Here is a 21,209-nt window from a genome sequence, read left to right as displayed (position 1 = left end):
CATTATTATCAAGACTAATGCCAGTTTTAAACTAACTAAATAGTTTTTTTTAAAACTATTTTTACTTTTACAGGCCCTATAACATACACACTCCCCCTCTATGAATGTAAAAAGTACATTAGTCACTGCTAATGGGCAATATTGGTATGTGTGTGTGTCACATTTATTGTTAATGTATTTTTTTCTTTAATGTGTTTCTATACCATTGTTTCTATTATATTGCAAACTATGTGTAAACAAGAAAAAAAAAGAAAAGAGAAGTTATAACGGTTCAAAATTGTACCAAATTATAGTTATTGATTTAATCACATTATAATTTACTTAGAGAATAAACGATCACAATCAAATATGTTTTAGAATAAGTAAATCACAAGTGCTGTTACAGAATGCTTTCAATTTACGGATTCTTTTCAATTTCTTGCATATTGCAGTTTTCATGCTGAATTTATTCAATTACCATTACTGTCTTGATAACAAGTTGGATTTGTAGTGCCCAGAAAACAGATTATCTGCACTTCTATAATTCATTTTTTTCAAGTTATTGACTTCAGTTAACCCTACGAAATTCTTGAAATTTGTCTCTCATAAAATAGTTTTTACTATTGTGTGGTGATTTCGTTTTCCACTTGAGTTTAAACCGTCTATTTATACCTAGAGTTGTTTGACGTTTACCTACTCTCTTAAGATAACTTCCTCTATTATTGTCAAGGTTCATGCTGCAAAGAAGTGGCAACTAAAGAGCTATTATGGTATTGATAGAAAGAGAGATGAGGCCAGTTTGATTCAGCAACAGGCAAAGACTACCTGGTTATCGGTTATAAAGTTGTCTCAGATGAATAAAGCACTGCTCCGTTGGCGAAGGTGATATACCCTGCACGATGACCTCTCACACGATGACACAGTACAGAACAATTGTAGGTACAACAATAAGTAGAAGTGAAAAATATGAACAGTAGTAGTAGAATTACTTTGCAGGGAATTGAAAATTTCCTAATGATTTTGTGCAGTCTTTTAGTGCTTTTTTTTACTAAAGAAATTAGGATAAAAAGTTGAAATTGGTTTGTCTATTACTGAATTGACTATTAAATGGAGAAAGTGAATCACTTTAGTATGAGCTGCAACATACATCAGGTGTTGTATTAGTTGCTAATTAAATCTTTTGGCTTGATTTAATTAACTTGATTTTGGAAAAAAGATGACAACTTATTTCATAACAACATTTCAAATACATACATGGCACTTTCAGGAATACAAGTTTGGTGTGCAAAACAATTCGACCTTGGAGTAGAGTATAGTATGTCGAGGGTCCCACGTCCTGGTGTGTTATTGAATAGTGCTTCTGAAAATTTTGTACATTTCCTTCTGATTATTCTTTGTGCATATTTAATGAAGAGAAAGGCAAGAAAGTGAAATCTATAATTGCTAAAATCCCTGAGAAGATTCACTGTAGCATAGGCAAAACGAGGATTATGACTCTTATAATTCATGGTTGGTAAGAAAATAGAAATCGTAAGAATCATTAAAGTTAGACTGTTCCTCTATTAAACTAAATGCCTCAATTTTCTTCACTTTTTTTCCTTTTGGAAAGTGACTTGCATTCCATTTGGTGAAGGTTCCTGAATATTTGGGCAATAAACTTTCTTCCTTCTAAACATGTTCAGAAAATTTACACTTTCAAGTTTGATTATTTCGTGCTACAATATCTAATTAAATTGAAAAATTAATATTCTATTTGATCCAAGATCAACACAGTAGGCAAATCAAAGTTCGAATTTCCTTTACATTATTCAATCTTTCTGAATAAAAAATTCAAATAGAAAACAACTTACATATTGGGCCCGTGCATGCCTATCTAGTATATATGTGTGTGTGGGCGCGCACGCTGTATTTGGTAATTATTGTTAAATTCAAAAACATTTAAGTATGATGTGTGTGTGCGCGTGCATACATGTGTGCGCGCGTTGTATTTGGTAATTATTGTTAAATTCAAAAACATTTAAATGAAAATACATACTAGTGCAAAATACATAAAATACAAAATACATGTTTGGTACTCATCTTTAAAAATGCAGATACATAAGATAAGAAACAATACAATTGAATACGCTGATACAAAAATACATATAACGATAAACTGATACACTTGAATATGTTGATATAAATGTATAAGTTGAATGCATTGATACAATTAAATATATTGATACAAAAGCAAACCAACGAACAAATACATTTGATTACATTGATACAAAAAGTACAATAGTGAATTTGATACACTTAAATATATTGATAGAAATGCCTAAAAATGAACAAATACACAAAAAAATTCAACAAAGGCTGACCCCAAGAATACAAAAAAAAACACTTAGATTTGAATCCAAAACTACTACTACTATTATTTAGAGAGTTTAGCAAAAGTAATCCCCACTTTTGATCAAATTTGGAATTCTAATTCAACTAAAGTTAGCCTGAAATGTCGGGAGTTAGCCTAGGGCAGCGGGCGCCTATGTTCATGGCCTGAGCTTAAGTAGTTTTGGCTCTAGCGCTTGATGAGTCTGTAATTTCCACTCATTTAGAGCTTTTATTTAATGATTTAGTGTCCTCAATGCCTATTTTCACTAATATGTTGATAAGAATCAATGAATAAGGTTTAAGAGTGAGGCAAGGACATTACAATGCGAAAAAGAGCGAAAAAGTGGGGAGAACTGAAGAAAAGAGAAGTTGGAGCTCGCAAAAGCCACTCGGCGACTTGCCTAGTGGGCCTCCAGCCCACCTAAAGTTCCAGCGAAGTAGTCCATGCATGAACCAAACCAACTTGGTGACAAAAAAGGTGATTCGGTGACGCACCAAATGAATCGGTGACAACAATCAAGCTTGCCAAAAGTTCCAAAACATTTTGATGGAGGAACCAAGCTGAAAGGCGAGAAAAAGAGAGATTTGGCGGATCGCCGAATGGATCGGTGATCCCGACTTACTTCACCGAGTAGAATTCGTTCTGAGTTGTTGGGAACGTATAAATACTATTTTTAAAAGAAGAAGAGGAGTTCCCACATTGTTTACTTCTGGGTTTTTAGGAGTCTTTACATTTTTTAACATTCTTAGTAGAGTTTGGGATTTAGATTTGGAGATTGTAAGATTTTAGCATCATTTTCAACATTTGGGGATTGCAGATTGTTAGCAAATCAGATGAAAAACTTTGTTGGTAAAGATTTCTTGCTTTTTACTATGCTTAGCTAAAAACCCTTTACCTTAGGGGTGTGATTATGTAGTCCGATTCGTTAATTAGCTAATGAGTGTTATTAATTGTTGATTTTAATGTTGTTTTGAAGTGGGTTCAATTATTTGTTCATGTTTTAATTGATGGATTGAAGTTCCAAATGTAATTCTGGTTTAGCTCTCCATGCTTGCTTGAGAAAGAGGTAATAGAGTAAAATGATTGATTGATAGTTGTATTGATTGCATCTTTGAAATATAGCTTGAGAAAGTGGATTTGATTGCATCTTTACAAACACAGCTTGAAAGATTAGGTTAAGTAAGGAATTGGGTTGTTTGGTAGTGTTAAGCTTGTTGAAGTTATCATATTGGCCTCGACGGTCAAAGTGGCACCCTCAACTAATTGATTCCTCCATAACACTTTCACGGATGCAACTTCTTTATTTCTCAACTTTAAAAAATGTTTGTAACATCTCGCCAATTGAAAGAACTAGAATGAGTTAGAATTGGAAATAGTCATTTCAGGAAAGAAAGAAAAATTTGGAAATTTGTTATGTTAAGTTTGGGTTTTTGGTCAACTTCAAATTACCATAAATCCTAGCTCAGGATTAGTTAGGTGTGCTTCAAGATACCGTAGGAAAGATCTTGGAATTATCTTTCCAACTCCACCGAATTTGCGCAATTCCGAGTTCTTATGAGTGAGATATGCCCATCGGAAGTTGGGTTGTTCAAATAAGGAAAGTGTAATCTGGATTTTTGAAAGGTAGTTTGGTATTTTCCTTACCAAATTACTTTATTTCATTTTTAGGAGTTTAATTGGGGTCTAAACTGAACTTGATCAGTTTACATTTTTGAAAACTAAGTTAGGGTTTTGAGAGAAGAGAAAAGAAGAGGAGAAAAGAGGAGAAGGAACAAAAATCGTCAAGTTCTTCAAGAATCACTTGTGGATTTCATCAAGGGGTGATCACTACGAGGTATGTGGGACTTTCATAACGTTGGGTTCATCCACCCACGTGCCAAACATGTTTTTTTCAGCATGAATTTGTCTAAAAAGGGTTGACAGTTTCATGTTCTTGATATGTGTTCATGAATGTGTCTTCGTTCTTGAATTGAGCTGAAATTGAGAAGTTTTGAGATTATTGCGTCGAATTATGAAGTTGTTTTGAGTTAGGTTCTTAGGTACATTTACTGGGTATCTAAATCTAAAGAGAATTTAGGAAAAAGAACCGAGTTTAGGCAAATTGGGGCTAGAAAACGAAGAAGAAAATAATCGAGTGAATCTGGAAGCCAGGTCCGTGACGCGGACCTATTCCTCAGGATGGGAAAAATTCTCCTCACGTCGCGTCGTGGTCACAGACCGTTCTACCTCAAAAATTGTTTTTGCGACCAAATATTTAAATACATCTCTGCGTCGCGGACTAGTTCCAGATAGTGTTTTCTTGATCTTTTCTCATGTTTAACTATCTAAAAATACTCCTAAACATCATGAGATCCTTCCTATCACAAATCACAATCCTTGAATCCATAATTCAATTCAAGGAAAGTTAAGAGTCAAGTCAAGAGAAGTTAAGAGTCAAGTCAAGAGGTTAAGAGTTAAGTCAAGAGAGGTTCATAAAGTATTTCAAAAGTCTTTCATAAACGTTTTAACTTTGTTTTAAGACTTAATATTTGAGTTGAGGAAAGAATAAGAGTAAAGTTCATTTCTTCAAAGATTATATGGAAACTAAGTATTCCCAATAGTTAAAAATGTTTTCACATTTGAGCAAGCAGGGAAACACCGATTTCCAAGAGAGCTTTTAAGCTCAGTTTTGAGTAATTATCTCAAACAAAAGAAATAAGTTTTGTTTTAAAAACATATGATCTAAGTGTAATTTGGGAGTAGTATTGAGCACCGATATGGGTATGCGAGTTCATAATAACTCAAGATCCATAAACCATGTAGCCATCATGGGAAGTAAATGATCATACTTTTTAGATGATTCCCTAAGTACTTTTTAGTATAGACTAGTGGATCCACTTAATTAAGGCATTCTATGTGATGACAAAGTATAGGACAGTTCTGGCAGTATGGCCAAGACGATGTATCACCACTTAGGCTCATAGTGGTGGTTGTCGGTTAGAGAAACTCCCACAGTATTACATTACTTTATTATATGAGTAAGTTGAGTTGTTATTGCATTTTGTTCAACAAACTGAGTTGCTTTCTACTGTTTTTAAAAGCTTTGTATATATTGCATGTGTATTATTGCTTTATATTGAGTTAAGTTATTCATGAGTTGAGTAAAGTCAAAGTAAGTATTCCTTTCAGATTCTTTTCAAGAATACGTTATGTTTTAGTATTCCCCTCGCATACTCATACATTTAATGTACTGATCTCATTTGGCCTGCATCGTTTTATGATGCAGACACAGGAAATCATAATTAACATCTAGGGCCCTATTGATCCAGTTGAGCACTCAGAGTCAGTTGGTGAGCCTTCTTTCTTTTCAGAGGACTCCTTTTTAATTTGCTTTCTAGTATTTCAGTTGTTAGGATGATCGGGGGTCTTGTCCCGACACCCCTTCTTGTTTTAGAGGCTTCATGGACAATTAGTAGTTCAGTTGTCTTTACATTATTATTTCATATGTTAAGACTTGAGTTGCCATTTTGGCCAAGTTGAATGTTTGACCTTTAAATGTTCTAAGTTATTTTATTAAACAGTTGAGTAGAAATGCATTTGATCATTGTAATAATGCTTAGAGTCTTCCGTTGAGTAAGTAACTCAAGCCAAGGTTTTGCTTGGGGCCAGCCTTGGTTCTCGAGTGTCATCCACGTCCAGGGTGTAAGCTCGGGGCGTGACAAACTTGGTATCAGAGCACAGAGATCAAGAGTCCTAGGGAGTCTATGAAGCCGTGTCTATAAAGTCCTAGTTATCCGTGTGAAGCGCGCCACATCTATAATTAGGAGGCTGCAACATTTTAGGAACTATCTCACTTCTTTCATACTATAAAATTCTCTTTCTAACTAGTGCTTGCGCGTAACCGATTGTGAGTATGGGTTGAAGTTCACCCAATTATCCCATTATGCTTCGGAGATGGTTGCAGATATAAGGAGTAGAATGAATTTGTTTGATGCTGGGCTATGTCGTTTGTCGAGTAAGGAAGGTAAGGTTGCAATGCTAATAGGTTACATGGATATAGCAAGGTTGATGGTCTATGTGCAGGTTGAGGAAGAGAAGCTGAGGGATAGGGAGGAATTCAGAAATAAGAAGGCTAAGACGTCAGGGAATGAGTTCGGGCAGCAAAGAAATAATGTGAACCGGTCTTCTTTCCAACAAAAGAAAAAGGGACCTACTCCATCATCTTCTAGTGCCCCTGCACCCTGAAACAAAGGTGAGTACAATAGTCAGAATTCACAACACTTCAGGGCTAGACCTGCCCAATCTCAGGGTAGTGTGGCACAAGGAGGTAACTGGGCTCCTGCATGTGCTATGTGTGGTAGAACCCACCCAGGTAAATGTCTCAATGCTCCACAGGTTGTTTCAAGTGTGGACAAGAGGGTCACTTCATGAAAGAGTACCTAAGAACTGCCAAGGAAATGGAAATCAGGGTAATATATCCCAATCTTCATCAGTTACTCCACTAGACAGGGCCGCACCTAGAGGAGCTACTTTTGGTACTGGCGGAGGAGCAAACCGCCTTTATGCGATCACTAGTCATCAAGAGCAAGAGAATTCTCCAGATGTTGTCACTGGTATGATCAAAGTCTTTACTCTTGATGTTTATGCTTTGATAGATCCAGTAGCAAGTTTATCTTTTGTGACTCCTTATGTTGCATATAATTTTGATGTTCTTCCTGAGAAACTTTGTGAACCCTTTTGTGTTTCTACACCTGTTGGGGAGTCTATTCTAGCTGAGCGAGTATATCGTGATTGTGTCATTTCTATCAATCACAAGAACACTATGGCTGATTTAGTTGAGTTAGACATAGTAGATTTCAATGACATTCTTGGTATGGACTGGCTCCATGGCTGTTATGCCTCCATTGATTGTAGAACTCGAGTTGTTAGGTTCCAAATTCCTAATGAGCCAGTTATAGAGTGGAGTAGCAGATCAACAGTGCCTAAGGGTCATTTTATTTTGTTCCTTAAGGCGAGAAAGTTAGTTTCCAAGGGGTGTGTCTATCACTTAGTCCTAGTTAATGACTCTAGTGTTGAGATACCTCATATGGAGTCAGTTTCAGTAGTAAAAGAGTTTCCAGAAGTCTTTCCTGATGATCTTCCCGGAGTTCGTCCTGAGAGAGTGTCATGACCCGAGAGTATCTCCTAAACGTAACACGGCGTATTTGACCCCAAAGGGGTCTTATACAAGCCTCTAGCATCATCATAACATAAGACGGAAATAATACGGAAAAAATTAATTCTTTTACAATAGAAGTCAAACTTCATTTTTTTCATAAAGGAAAATCATAGGAATCTAGACTTTGTCTCATACACCATCTAAAACATAGGAATACAAAGTTTGGGACTTAGCCCTTTACATCAATAAAAGTCTCAACATGAAAAGTATAATAGAAACTAAGAAATGGATAATGCGTCCTCGAACTTGAGGACTCACCATAACTTGGAGATAAGCAATCCAAGTCTTCTTCAAGAAAGAGAGTGTATGTCACCTAGCCGGAACCTACACTTATCAAAATGTAGAAGGAGAAAGGGTTAGCACAAATATGTACTAAGTATGGAAACATGCATAAAATCCTTTAAGTATGATAAAAACTACATTTTAGTTGAAAAGTATGCCTTTGTCAAGTTTAGAAATCAACATGCCTTTACAATGTACAACACAAGCCAAAATCACATTTATACTCATTACATAGTAATATCAACACCTTAGAAACCCCTAAGGAATATTGTGCAATGTATGGTTGACATCCCATAATACCAACCCTACCAAGCATCCCCTTGAAGCTACCTTGGTCATGCATATCATCTTTAGACCTCATTATAATCATTAGTCACAAATAAGGAAATAGTCATGTACATTACCTGAATATAAGGAAAGTCATTCATAACAACTATCCATTCAACACACATGCATACATTTGTATCTCATCATAACATAAAGGAACCATCCCATAACATCCTACTAAGTCTACTTGTGCAATGTGGAAGTGAAGTCCCATACCCCCACTCCTACTAAGTAAACTCACCAAGAAGTCATAGTATAGTTTATGTTTCATTCATTATCTTTCATTTAGGGAATAATAGCCATAACCGACATAGACTATGTGAGCTACGTGGAATCCGGTGTCGAATAACCCCACACCGAAATAAGTTGTCCTACTATCCTAAGGTAGAACTAAACGTCTTAGCTTCTAGGTGGATCCACTAGCTAAGTCCTATGTTGGCACATAGTTATGTGATAGGGAGATTTCTTCTAGAAACCATACCTCTTGCATTGGCGGAGGAGCTTCCATCTCATGAGTTTATTTTAGATGACCCGACCTATTGCATTGATGGAAGGGCATGTACCTCATTGTCCATATCCGCTCGGTACTAAGCATTATCTCTCAATTTATACATAATTAGTCTTGAATTGTATTTACATGTGTGAAGGAGTGCTCTACCCTTCATTCAATACAACTCATAAATAGCTCATGGATTCAATAAAGTGAGAACTAACTTTCAACCTTAGAATCATCATGAACATGTGAGTAAGACTTTCACATTATTGTTCATAGTGTTTACATGAGAAATAGCCTTTCAATCAACACAACAGCATCATCATCATCCTACACAAGTCATACATAAACATGTGTAAGGGTAAGGGGATAATAACCTTTCAAAAATACCTCAATATACACAATAGTCGTAGGATCTTTACCTTCCAAGTGAATCATAAGTTCATACATCACCTTCAACAATATGTACAAACCCTAGCAATTTACCCTTTCAAGGGTCATGAGTCATGTCTCACAATCATAGCTAAAAATACTACTTTAATCATGAATAAAACAAGATTCAATAACTATATTAACATATATACAATTCATAGTAATCATCTTGCATCAATACATCCATCATAATTCATGAAATTGAGGTCATGGGGGTGTTCATGGGTTCATGGGGAATTTTACAATGAAAATCACCATTAAACATCAAATCATCCATAATATAATGCAATTAACATAATAAAAATCGTTTTTACGAAGAACCCATGGTTAGAATGAAAACACTAGTTTTTTGAACAAGTTACCAATTTTGAAATTAGAGTTTGAAGGGCTTAATGGAGAAAAGTGTTCCATGAATCAAGGTTACCATACCTTAATTGATGTTTTCCCACGAAATTGGAGTGAAAAGCTTGGAGCTTGAACCCTAATCTTGACCTTCTTCTTTGTTCTTCAATGGAGTTTAGAGAGAGAATATTTTTGGGAGGGAAATTGGTTGAGTTTTGAGTTTGTGAGTTATGAAAGTTAAAAGGGTTGTTTAATAGTTAAAAATACTTTAATATACTTAAAATAACTAATAACAACCGTCCCTACTACTTAATTAATTTAATTAGTAATTTATGAAAACACCCCCTTAAGGCCGAACCAAAAACCAGCTTTTGCACGTTGGGATCCACAGACCCCATCCACGGATCGTGGATGGGACCACGGACCCCATCCACAGATCGTGGATGGGACCATAGACCCCATCCACGGATCGTGGATGGGACCACGACCCGTCCTGCATGGGTGTGGTTTGGGTCAGAGAGGGAGTTTTTGGAGAAAAGCTTGGGGAGACTAAGTCTCAACCCACGACTCCAAACCACAGAGCGTGGGTCCACCCACGTGACGTGGGTTCCCAATCGTGGTTCCATGCTATTTTTTACTCTTTTGGACCTTCCCTTGGGTCCTCCTCATGGACCCTTGAGGGGTCCTAGAGGGGTCATGCCTTGACGTTTAGGCACTAAAACCCTAGTACTATATTAGGGAAGTTATTTTAGGACTCTAACCTTATGTTTTAACTTCATTAGGCAACTAGACTACACGTTAGGCTATAGCTTAGGCCATTAGATTTCTGCGGTGTTACATTATCTCCCCTTTGGGAAGATTCATCCCCGAATGATGACCAAAACACCAAACTAAGTTAGAAACTCTAGACTAGCAGCCCATCATGCATGAAACATAAAAAATGTGCAAAAACTAAAAATGCACTAATCACATCATGCACAATTTCAAAGGAGGAAACTTCAACTCCCTTTCACAACATGGCAAATGCAATACAAGAAACTAGGAACTCCATCTACTAATCCAATATGCATGAAACTCATCAATTTACATCAACATGGGAGGAACTACCTTCTCCAACTCATACAAGCTCAACACAACAATGTAGAGTCAACATGTCATCTCATCAACACATCATTAAGCATGTTCATCAATTTACCTAATGAAGTCAAAAATGCAATCATAATACAAAAATGCAATTCAACATGAGGAACATACAAATCATGAAAACTCAATTTATGCTTTAACATGAATTGTCACAAGAACAAGTACAATATTAGGAAATCATGGAAAAGTTACTCATACACATTACTTCCAAAACACTAAAGACTCAAGAGGAATTATTTACCTCAAGTTTGAATGGGAGTAGAAGGAAAAATATGAGGATAACGGGACTTCATATCGACCTTGGCCTCCCAAGTAGCACCCTCAACTAAGTGATTCCTCCATAAAACCTTAATTGAGGCTACTTCCTTATTTCTCAACCTCTTCATTTGCCAGTCCAAGATCTCAACTGGGACCTCTTCATAAGAAAGGTTTTCATCAACTCCTAAACCCTCTAAAGGAAGGATAGCTACCGGATCACTAATACATTTCTCGAGTATGGAAACATGAAACACCGGGTGAACCGGGGCCAACTCATTTGGCAAGTCCACTTCATATGCAACTTTCCTAATGCTTTTCAAGATTTGGTATGGGCCCACATACTGGGGACTAAGCTTCCCCTTCTTACCAAATCTCATTACACCTTTCATAGGTGAGATTTTCAAGTAGACCCAATCACCAACCTCAAATTCAAGATCCCTTCTTCTAACATCGGCATAAGACTTTTGCCAACTTTAGGCCATCTTCCACCTCTCTCTAATGAGTCAAAATTTTTCAATGGCATCATAAACTAGTTCGGGACCAATTAGAGCAAACTCACCTACTTCAAACCACCCAACCGGAGATTTACACCTCCTACCATATAGGGCTTCAAACGGAGTAATGGCAATGCTTGAATGGTAACTATTGTTGTAGGCATATTCCATCAATGGGAGATGACCATCCCAATTACCCTTGAAATCAATCACACACGCCCTCAACATGTCCTCTGAGGTTTGAATGGTGAGTTTCTCTTGACCATCCGTTTGAGGGTGGAAAGCGGTACTAAGTTTAACATTGGTACCAAGCCCTTGTTGGAACGCCTTCCAAAAATGTGAAGTAAATTAAGCACCCCAGTCTAAAATGATAGACAAAGGAACCCCATGCAACTTTACTACCTCCTTGACGTACAATTTGGCATAGTCTTCCGCCGAAAAAGTAACTTTAACGGGAATGAAGTGGGCTGATTTAGTCATCCTATCAACAATTACCCAAATAGAATCATGTTGCCTTTGAGTACAAGGCAAACCCACCACAAAGTCCATATTCACCTCCTCCCACTTCCAAATGGGAATATTTATATTTTGCAATAAACCTCTCGGTTTAAGGTGTTCGACCTTAACTTGTTGACAATTTAGACATTTGGCCTCATGCTATATCCTTCTTCATGCCATTCCACCAATAGACTTCCCATAGATCACGATACATCTTGCTGGCTCTCGGATGAATAGAATACCACGAACTATGAGCCTCTTCTAAATTTTTCTTTCTCAAGCCATCAACATCCGGAACACATAATCTACCTTGGTACCTAAGCACCCCATCTCCCCCTCGGGATAAAACCTCAACGGACTTGTTGATAACCGATTCTTTTAATTCTATCAAAATAGGATTAAGATGTTGCTTAGACTTTACATCAACCACAAAGGACGATTCGGAACTATGACGGACCATGAATCCACCCTTGGTGGAATCCACTAGTTGGACACCTAACTAGCCCAACCTATACACATCACGAACCAATTCCTTCTTCTCATCTTCTACATGAGACACACTACCCATGGACAATCTACTTAAGGCATCCGCAACTACATTAGCTTTGCCGGGGTGGTATAAGACACTCATGTCATAATCTTTCAAAAGTTCTAACCACCTTCTTTGTCGGAGATTCAAATCTTTTTGGTTAAACACATATTGAAGGCTTGTATGGTCGGTAAACACATCTACATGCACCCCATAGAGATATTGTCTCCATATTTTTAAGGCAAACACCATCGCCACTCGTTCGAGATCATGACTTGGATAATTCTTTTCATGTACCTTGATTTGCCTTGAAGCATAGGCAATAACCTTGCCCCGTTGCATAAGGACACATCCCAAACCTACTTGAGAAGCGTCATAATATATCACAAACCCATCGGTACCCTCCGGTAAGGTCAACACCAGAGCGGATGTAAGTCTATCTTTCAATTCTTGGAAGCTTTTATCAAAAGCCTCCGACCACTCAAACTTTGCTTTCTTTTGAGCTAAGGTCGTTAATGGAGAGGCAATAGAGGAGAAACCCTCAACAAACCTCCTATAGTAACCGGCCAAACTAAAAAAACTTCTAATATAGGTAGGAGCTAGGTCTAGGCCAACTCTTGACTGCATCCGTCTTCTTAGGATCAACCCCTATACCCATGCCTGGCACAATATGACCAAGCAAAGCAACGAACCTTAGCCAAAACTCACACTTGCTAAACTTAGCATATAATCGGTGGTCCTCAAGGACTTGCAACACTATCCTCAAATGATCCTTATGTTCACCTTCACTCCTTGAATAGATCAAAATATCATCAATAAAAATGATCACAAATGAATCAAGGTATTGCCTAAACACCCTATTCATAAGGTCCATGAATGCCGCCGGGGAGTTCGTTAACCCAAAAGACATAACCACAAATTCATAGTGACCGTACCGGGTCCTAAAGGCCATCTTTGGAATGTCAAACCATGTTACCCTTAGTTTATGGTACCCCAAACGAAGATCTATTTTGGAGAAAATGGTAGCCCCTTAGAGTTGATCAAACAAATCGTCAATCCTAGGAAGTGGATACTTATTCTTTATGGTTAGCTTGTTTAATTGGCGTTAATTTATACACATCCTAAGGGACCCATCTTTCTTTTTCACAAACAATACCGGTGCACCCTATGGAGATATGCTTGGTTGAATAAAACCCTTGTCTAACAAGTCCTTTAGTTGTGCCCTCAACTATTTCAATTCGGCCGGAGCCATTCTACAGGGAGGGATAGATATGGGTCGTGTATCAGGCAAAAGACCAATGCTGAAGTGTATTTTCCGTTTGGGAGGAATGCCGGGCAAGTCTTCGGGAAAGACTTCCGAAAATTCCCTTACTACGGGGACCGACTCTAAAGGAGGAGTCTCAGACTCAATGTCCTTAAATCTTACAATATTATAGATACAACCCTTAGAAATTATTTTACAAGCTTTTAGACATGTAATGAATCAACCTCTAGGGATTGAATTTCCCTCCTTCCATTCCAAAATGGGCTCATTTGGAAATTGAAACTTTACTACCCGAGTTCTACAATCAATGGAAGCAAAACAAGCATGCAACCAATCCATCCCCAAGATTACATCAAAATCAAGCATGTCTAATTCAACCAAATCTACCAAAGTGACTTTATGAGACAAATAAATAGGAAAACTCCTATATACTCTTTTAGCTACAACCGAGTCACCAACCGGGGTAGAAACCAAAAAAGTCTCTGTTAGGGTTTCGGGGAGTACATTAAATTTCATAGCCACAAAGGGTGTAACAAAAGATAAAGTGGCATTGGGGTCTAGTAATGCATAAACATCAATGGAAAAGACTTGCAACATACCCGTTGCAACATCCTGAGAGCTCTCTTGGTCACCTCTTGATTGAAGAGCATAGAGGTGATTCTTTTTAAGAGCATCGGAATTGGAACCACTAGGTGGAACTTGTTTGCCCTCTCTTTCCTTAGCCGTACGGGTTGGACAATCTTTCGATTGATGCCTAATTTTTCCACATTCATAGTACACACCCATACCGGCAAGATATTTCCCCTCATGCTTCTTACCACACTTGGCACATGTAGGCCTCTCCATGGAAGGTCCACTCCTATTGCCTCCTTTAGGCTTAGGGTTAGACACCCTATCTTTGTTGGTCTTAGGAAAATTAGATGAGCTTTGGTTGGAAATATTCTTCTTGAACCTTGGTCCACTTTGACCTTAAAACATACCCTTAGAAGAATTACCATCATCGGTCCTTGCTATGTTGAGGAAGAAAAGAGAGAGTTAGCGAAAGATGTGCATAGACTTGTACGATTGGGAGTTCGATTAATGGATTCCATTAAAGGAGGAGTGGTGGTGATGAATGGGGCAGAATCATCCTTAGTGTCAGAAGTGAAAGAGAAACAAGACCAAGATCCTATTTTGCTTGAATTGAAGACAAATGTTCATAAGCAAAAAATATTGGCTTTTGAACAAGGAGGAGATGGTGTGTTGAGGTATCAAGGTAGTTTGTGTGTACCAATGGTGGATGAACTACAAGAGAGGATCATAGAGGAAGCTCATATCTGAAGATATTCCATTCATCCGGGTTCCACAAAAATGTATCGTGATTTGAGAGAATTTTATTGGTGGAGTAGTATAAAGAAAGGCATTGTAGAGTTTGTTGTTAAGTGTCCGAATTGCCAACAAGTTAAGGTAGAGCATCAAAGGCCCGGTGGTTTGGCTCAGAATATAATACTTCCGGAATGGAAATGGGAGATGATCAATATGGACTTCATCACAGGTTTACCAAGGTCTCACAGGCAGCAGGATTCCATTTGGGTGATTGTGGATCGAATGACCAAATCAACCCACTTTTTACCAGTAAAGATTACACATACAATAGAGGATTATTCTAAGTTGTATATTCAAGAGGTAGTTAGACTTCATGGGGTGCCAATTTCGATTATTTCAGACAGAGGTGCGCAATTTACTGCACAGTTCTGGAAACCTTTTCAGAAAGGCTTGGGTTCAAAGGTGAACTTAAGTACTGTTTTTCATCCTCAAACATATGGTCAAGTAGAGCGCACTATTCAGACTTTAGAAGATATGTTGAGGCATGTGTGATTGATTTCAAAGGGAATTGGGATGATCACCTACCTTTCATTGAGTTCGCTTACAATAATAGTTACCACTAAAGCATCCAGATTGATCCTTATGAAGTTCTTTATGGGAGAAGATGCATATATCTTATTGGATGGTTTGAAGTTGGTGAAGCAGGGTTGATAGGACCAGATTTAGTTTATCAAGCTATGGAGAAAGTGAAAGTGATTCAAGAGAGGTTGAAAACAGTGCAGAGTCATCAAAAATCCTACACTGATGTTAGGAGAAGGGAGTTAGAGTTTGAAGTAGATGACTGGGTATACTTGAAAGTTTCACCCATGAAGGGTGTTATGAGGTTTGCTAAGACGGGAAGCTTAGTCCCCGATATATTGGCCCTTAGAGAATATCCAAAAGGGTTGGTAATGTAGCTTATGAGTTAGAGCTACCCCAAGAGTTAGCAATGGTTCATCCGATATTTCATATTTCTATGTTGAAGAAGTGCATGGGAGATCCTTCACTTATCATACCAACTGAAGATATTGGTATCAAGGATAGCTTATCTTATGAGGAGATTCCGGTTCATATTCTAGATCATCAAGTTCGCAAGTTAAGGACTAAGGAAGTAGCATCAGTCAAAGTTCTTTGGAGGAACCAGTTTGTTGGGGAAGCAACTTGGGAAGCTTAATAAGATATGAAGAAGAGGTATCCACATCTCTTTGAGACCGGAGAAATTCCAGATCAAGGTACTAATTCTCTTCTTAGAACTCTTTAATTTATAAGTTGGCATGTTATATTTGCATTGCTTGTTGGGTGTTTGAGTTGAATGTTAGATGTTACACCCTTAGCCTAGTAAGAGTAATCTCATTCGAGGATGAATATTTCCAAGGGGGAGATATTGTAACATCTCGCTAATTGAAAGAACTAGAAAGACTTAGAATTGGAAATAGTCAATTTATGAAAGAATTAAAAAGCTGGAAATTTGTTAAGTTATGTTAAGTTTGTGTTTTTGGTTAACTTCAAACGACCATAACTCCTAGCTCATGATGAGTTAGGTGTGCTTCCAGATACCGTAAGAAAATTCTTGGAATTATCTTCCCAACACCGCAAAGTTTACGTGATTTTGTGCTTGTATGAGTGAGATATGCTTATTGGAAGTTGGGTTGTTCACATAAAGAAAGTGTAATCCGGAATTTTGAAGGGTAGTTTAGTCTTTTCCTTACCAAATTACTTTATTTTGTTTTTAGGAGTTTAATTGGGGTCTAAACTAAACTTGGTTAGTTTACGCTTTTAAAAACTATATTAGGGTTTTGAGAGAAGAGAAAACAAGAGGAGAAAAGAGGAGAAAGAGCAAGAATCGTCAAGTTCTTTAAGAATCACTTGTGGATTTCGTTAATGAGTGATCCCTACGAGGTATGTGAGACTTTCATAATGTTGGGTTTGTTCACCCACGTTCCAAGCATGTTTATTTCAGTGTGAATTCGTCTAAAAATGGTTGAAAGTTTGATGTTCTTGATACGTGTTCATGAATTTGTCTCTGTTCTTGAATTGGGCTGAGATTGAGAAGTTGTGAGATTATTACTTCAAATTATGGAGTTGTTTTGAGTTAGGTTCTTAGGTACATTTACTCGGTATCTGAATCTAAAGAGAATTTGGGTAAAAGAACCGAGTTTAGGCAAATTGGGGCTAGAAAACGAAGAAGGAAAAAGTTGGGCGAATTTGGGTACCAAGTCCGCCTTGCGGACCTATTCCTCAGGATGGGAAAAATTATGCTCGCGTCACAGAGCAGTCATGGACCATTCTGCCTCAAAAATTATTTTCGCAATCAAATGTTTAAATACATCTCTTCGTCGCGGACTAGTTCCCAGACAGTGTTTTCTTGATCTTTTCTCATGTTTAACTATCTAAAAACACTCCTAAACATCATGAGATCCTTCCTATCATAAATTACAATCCTTGAATCCATAATTCAATTCATGAAAAGTTAACAGTCAAGTCAAGAGAAGTTAAGAGTGAAGTCAATAGGTTAAGAGTTAAGTCAAGAGAAGTTCATAAAGTATTTCAAAAGTCTTTCACAAACGTTTTAACTTTTTTTTAAGACTTAAGCTTTGAGTTGAGGAAAGAGTAAGAGTAAAGTTCATTTCTTCAAAGATTATACCGGAACTAAGTATTCCCAAGAGTTAAAAATGTTTTCACATTTGAGCAAGCAGGGAAACACTGATTTTCAAGAGAGCTTTTAAGCTAAGTTTTGAATAATTATCTTAAACCATAGAAAGAAGTTTTAGTTTAAAAACATATGAGTTAAGTATATTTTGGGAGTAGTATTGAGCACCGATATGGGGATGCGAGTTCATAATAACTCAAGTCTCCATAAACCATGTAGCCATATTAGGTAGTAAAGGATCATACTTTTTAGATGATTCCTTAAGTACTTTTTAGAATAGACTAGTGGATCCACTTAGTTAAGGTGTTCTATATGACGACAAAGTATAGGACAGTTCTGGCAGCGTAGGTAAGACGTTGTATCACCACTTAGGCTCATAGTGGTGGTTGTCGATTAGAGAAACTCCCACAATATTACATTACTTTATTATATCAGTAAGTTGAGTTGTTATTGCATTTTGTTTAACAAACTGAGTTGATTTCTACTGTTTTAAAAATCTTTCTATATATTGCATGTGTATTTTTGCTTTATATTGAGTTTGGTTATTAATGAATTGAGTAAAACCAAGGTAAGTTTTTGATGTGAGGTCAAAAATACATAATTTTAATTATTATTTGCCTCACATTTATTATTTATATCTACCCTTTTTTAGCATGAATTTTATGGATTGTGCTAAATAATATATTTTATTTGTACGAGCAAATTGGTGTAAAGTTGAAGATATTTGAAGCTAAAACAATTTTAACATGGAAGGTTAAAGAAGGAAATCAAAAAGGCAACTTAATGGATTCAATATTATAATGTATAAATATATTAAGTGCAGTTAGTTGCAACAAACAGTGACAATCCAAGAATCTTTGCTGCCATGTGGCAGCAGTTGAATGTAACAGTAGCGGCAGATTTGTGAGGCGGTTAGTATCCTGCGTGAAATAGGAATTCAATTTCGTTTTCGTTCCCAATTTGATTTGGACTTAGTTATTTTATTTAGGGTTTTCTACATCTATAAATAGTCCATAAAAATAATTATTAGGGGGATCAATTGGGAAATAAATCAGAGGGCATCAAGTAGGAAGTCGTCAATACTTTTAGGGTTCTTTCTTCTTATTCTTTTCTTAGATATTAGTGGTTAAACACCTTTGTTCTGGGGCTGTAGCTACGAATCGATTGTTGATTATTTAAGGTTCTTGAATTAATTTTTGGTTGTCGTTATAAGTTAGTTCTATAATTTTGTTTTAGTATTTTATGATTGATCACCTTAAGATAAATCTATCGTCTAATCTTAAAATCGAGAGAGGAAGGGTTAGATAGACCAGAGAATATAGAGTGATCGATCCATCCATTTAGTTGAGGTGATTTGTGTTCAGGAGTGACGCCCGGATGAACAACTTGCTTGGTTACAATACAGGATGAAATATAAATGCTCCCCTGTTAGGCCTATTTATCCCCGCTCAACGATGTAGTCAGACAACTAACTAGGGTAGGTGAATAGAGGTTTGAAACCCAACTCATACAATTAGCCCTGTAAATCAGTAACTTGACAACTAAACTTAGTTCTAAGCCAAGAATATAAAACATGAGACTCATTGCATGTTGGAGCCCTGGAATTTTTCAACCACTGTAAGTAATTTTATTATTTTTTTCTTGCATTCTTTTCTTTTGGCACTCTTAAATAAATAATTAGACCAGTATAATTTATTAAAAATAGTTAATTGACATGTCCTTTGGATTCGATAATCTAGTTCTTTTAAGAGCCACTATATTACTTGCGCGACCGCGTACACTTGCGTGTGCAATTGAGAGAAACACATTTTTGGTGCCGCTGCCGGGGATTTAGAAATTAACTATTCTTCTAGGTTATACTTTTTCTTTTTATTTATTTATTTATTTTATTTTATTTGCTTTTTTTGATTAGATTTTTTTTCAACAATAATTATTTATCTTTCTTTGAATAATTTGGTACTCTTTTTGATATGGATGATTGGGATAAATCGTGGTTGGGTCATGAATGTCCTGTATGTCATATATGTGATCTTAAATATATTCATTAGAATGGTTGCCCTAAATATTATTCCCTTCCCCCGAACCCCTTTTATGATTCTTCTGTTATTTGTGATATTGGTTGGGCCGATGAAGTGGAGAATGCAAAACAAGTTTCACTTATGGAATGTACGGACATGTTGGACAAAGTTAATTCAAAAATCACTAGGCAAATATTTGAATGCATAGAAGAGCACAAAAAATTCATGAAACTGTTGGATGAGCTTGACACTATTCAATTAGAAATTACAATCCAAGCTAAATTAGAAGAGATTGAAGCCCAACAAGGAGAAAGTTATAGAGAAACAGAGATAGTAAGCCAATCTTGGCTACAAGAACTCAACTTCTAAAGTTTCAAGAGTCTATCCGTAATGGTCTGGCATACATGACAACCCAACTAATTGAAGTAAGAGTTGAGCTCACACAAGAAATAGATTAATTTGGCTCAGATATTCATGACTTGGAAGCAGACTTGAATAAAATGATTGAGGCATCTGAAGCCCAATTACCAATTGTCATGGATGATGACCAACTAGTGGAGAAAAAAGAGGAATTCCACCCATTCAACTACACCTTCTTCCTTAATATCGATGTTGAGAAAGAGTACAAAAGTGAGAATATTGTAAAAATGTTGCTTTGGAGTAGAGGCAAGTTGAATCTCATTCAAAACACTTTTCTATAAAATCTGAACTAATGGATGAGTGTATAGATGAGGTACATGGCCCCTACATCCTAAAGTTTTTTAGTCCACGTAGACAAAACGACATCCCTCACCTAAGGGCGAAGAAGTGCATGATGCGACATATATTACTTGGTTCATTTATCTTTATACCACCGCCCCTAGAGAGGAGCAGAAAAATTGATGCAAAGTTAGGGGTAAAATTCATAAGTTCAAAGTGGAAAGAAAAGTAGTGAACTTACTTGTGTCGTGCCGCAATGCTAAATTAGGTGCTTATTGAGAGGCAACCCAATTTATAGTGTAACTTCTTATTTTTTTTATATTTTTAGTGTCATTTTTTGTTTTGATTTTATAGGTTTTGGAAGAGGCTATCCAAAATTTGGAGCTAAGGAGCACATTTGAGATTAAGTGTGGGGTGACGACCCTTGATGAAAATTAAGAGAACATGCTACTAGCTAGGCCTAAAGGCCTCAGAGAGTTTTCCTAAACCTTGTTTTAAATTTTATTAGATACTTTGGGGACATAGCATATTTTTAAGTGTGGGGTGGAGGAATGAATTCCTAGTTTTTACAGTTTTATTCAGTCTTTTCTTTTTTATTAGGATGGGTTCCTTGGCTTTTGTTTTCGGTTCTTTTCCTGAGGACAGTCCCTTTGAACCAAGTGTCTTTTTTTTTTTAGGAATAAGTTTATTTTAATTAATTTTTTTGAGAGAAAAGAAAAGACCAGTTTGAGTGGTGTGATACTTGCTATTTAAGCCTAATTTTTGAATAGTACTTTCTTGTGAATGCTTGATTGATAAAAAAATTGAAGACTCTTTGACACCTAAGCTCATGGTTGTGACTTTGTATATAGCTTATTTTATTTTGTAGTTTTTATGATCCTTTCTCTCT

The sequence above is a fragment of the Solanum stenotomum genome, chromosome 8, assembly GCF_019186545.1.
Source record: "Solanum stenotomum isolate F172 chromosome 8, ASM1918654v1, whole genome shotgun sequence".
Taxonomy (NCBI): Eukaryota; Viridiplantae; Streptophyta; class Magnoliopsida; order Solanales; family Solanaceae; genus Solanum; species Solanum stenotomum.
The sequence above is the reverse complement of the archived record's forward strand: the minus strand, read 5'-3'. Positions refer to the sequence as shown.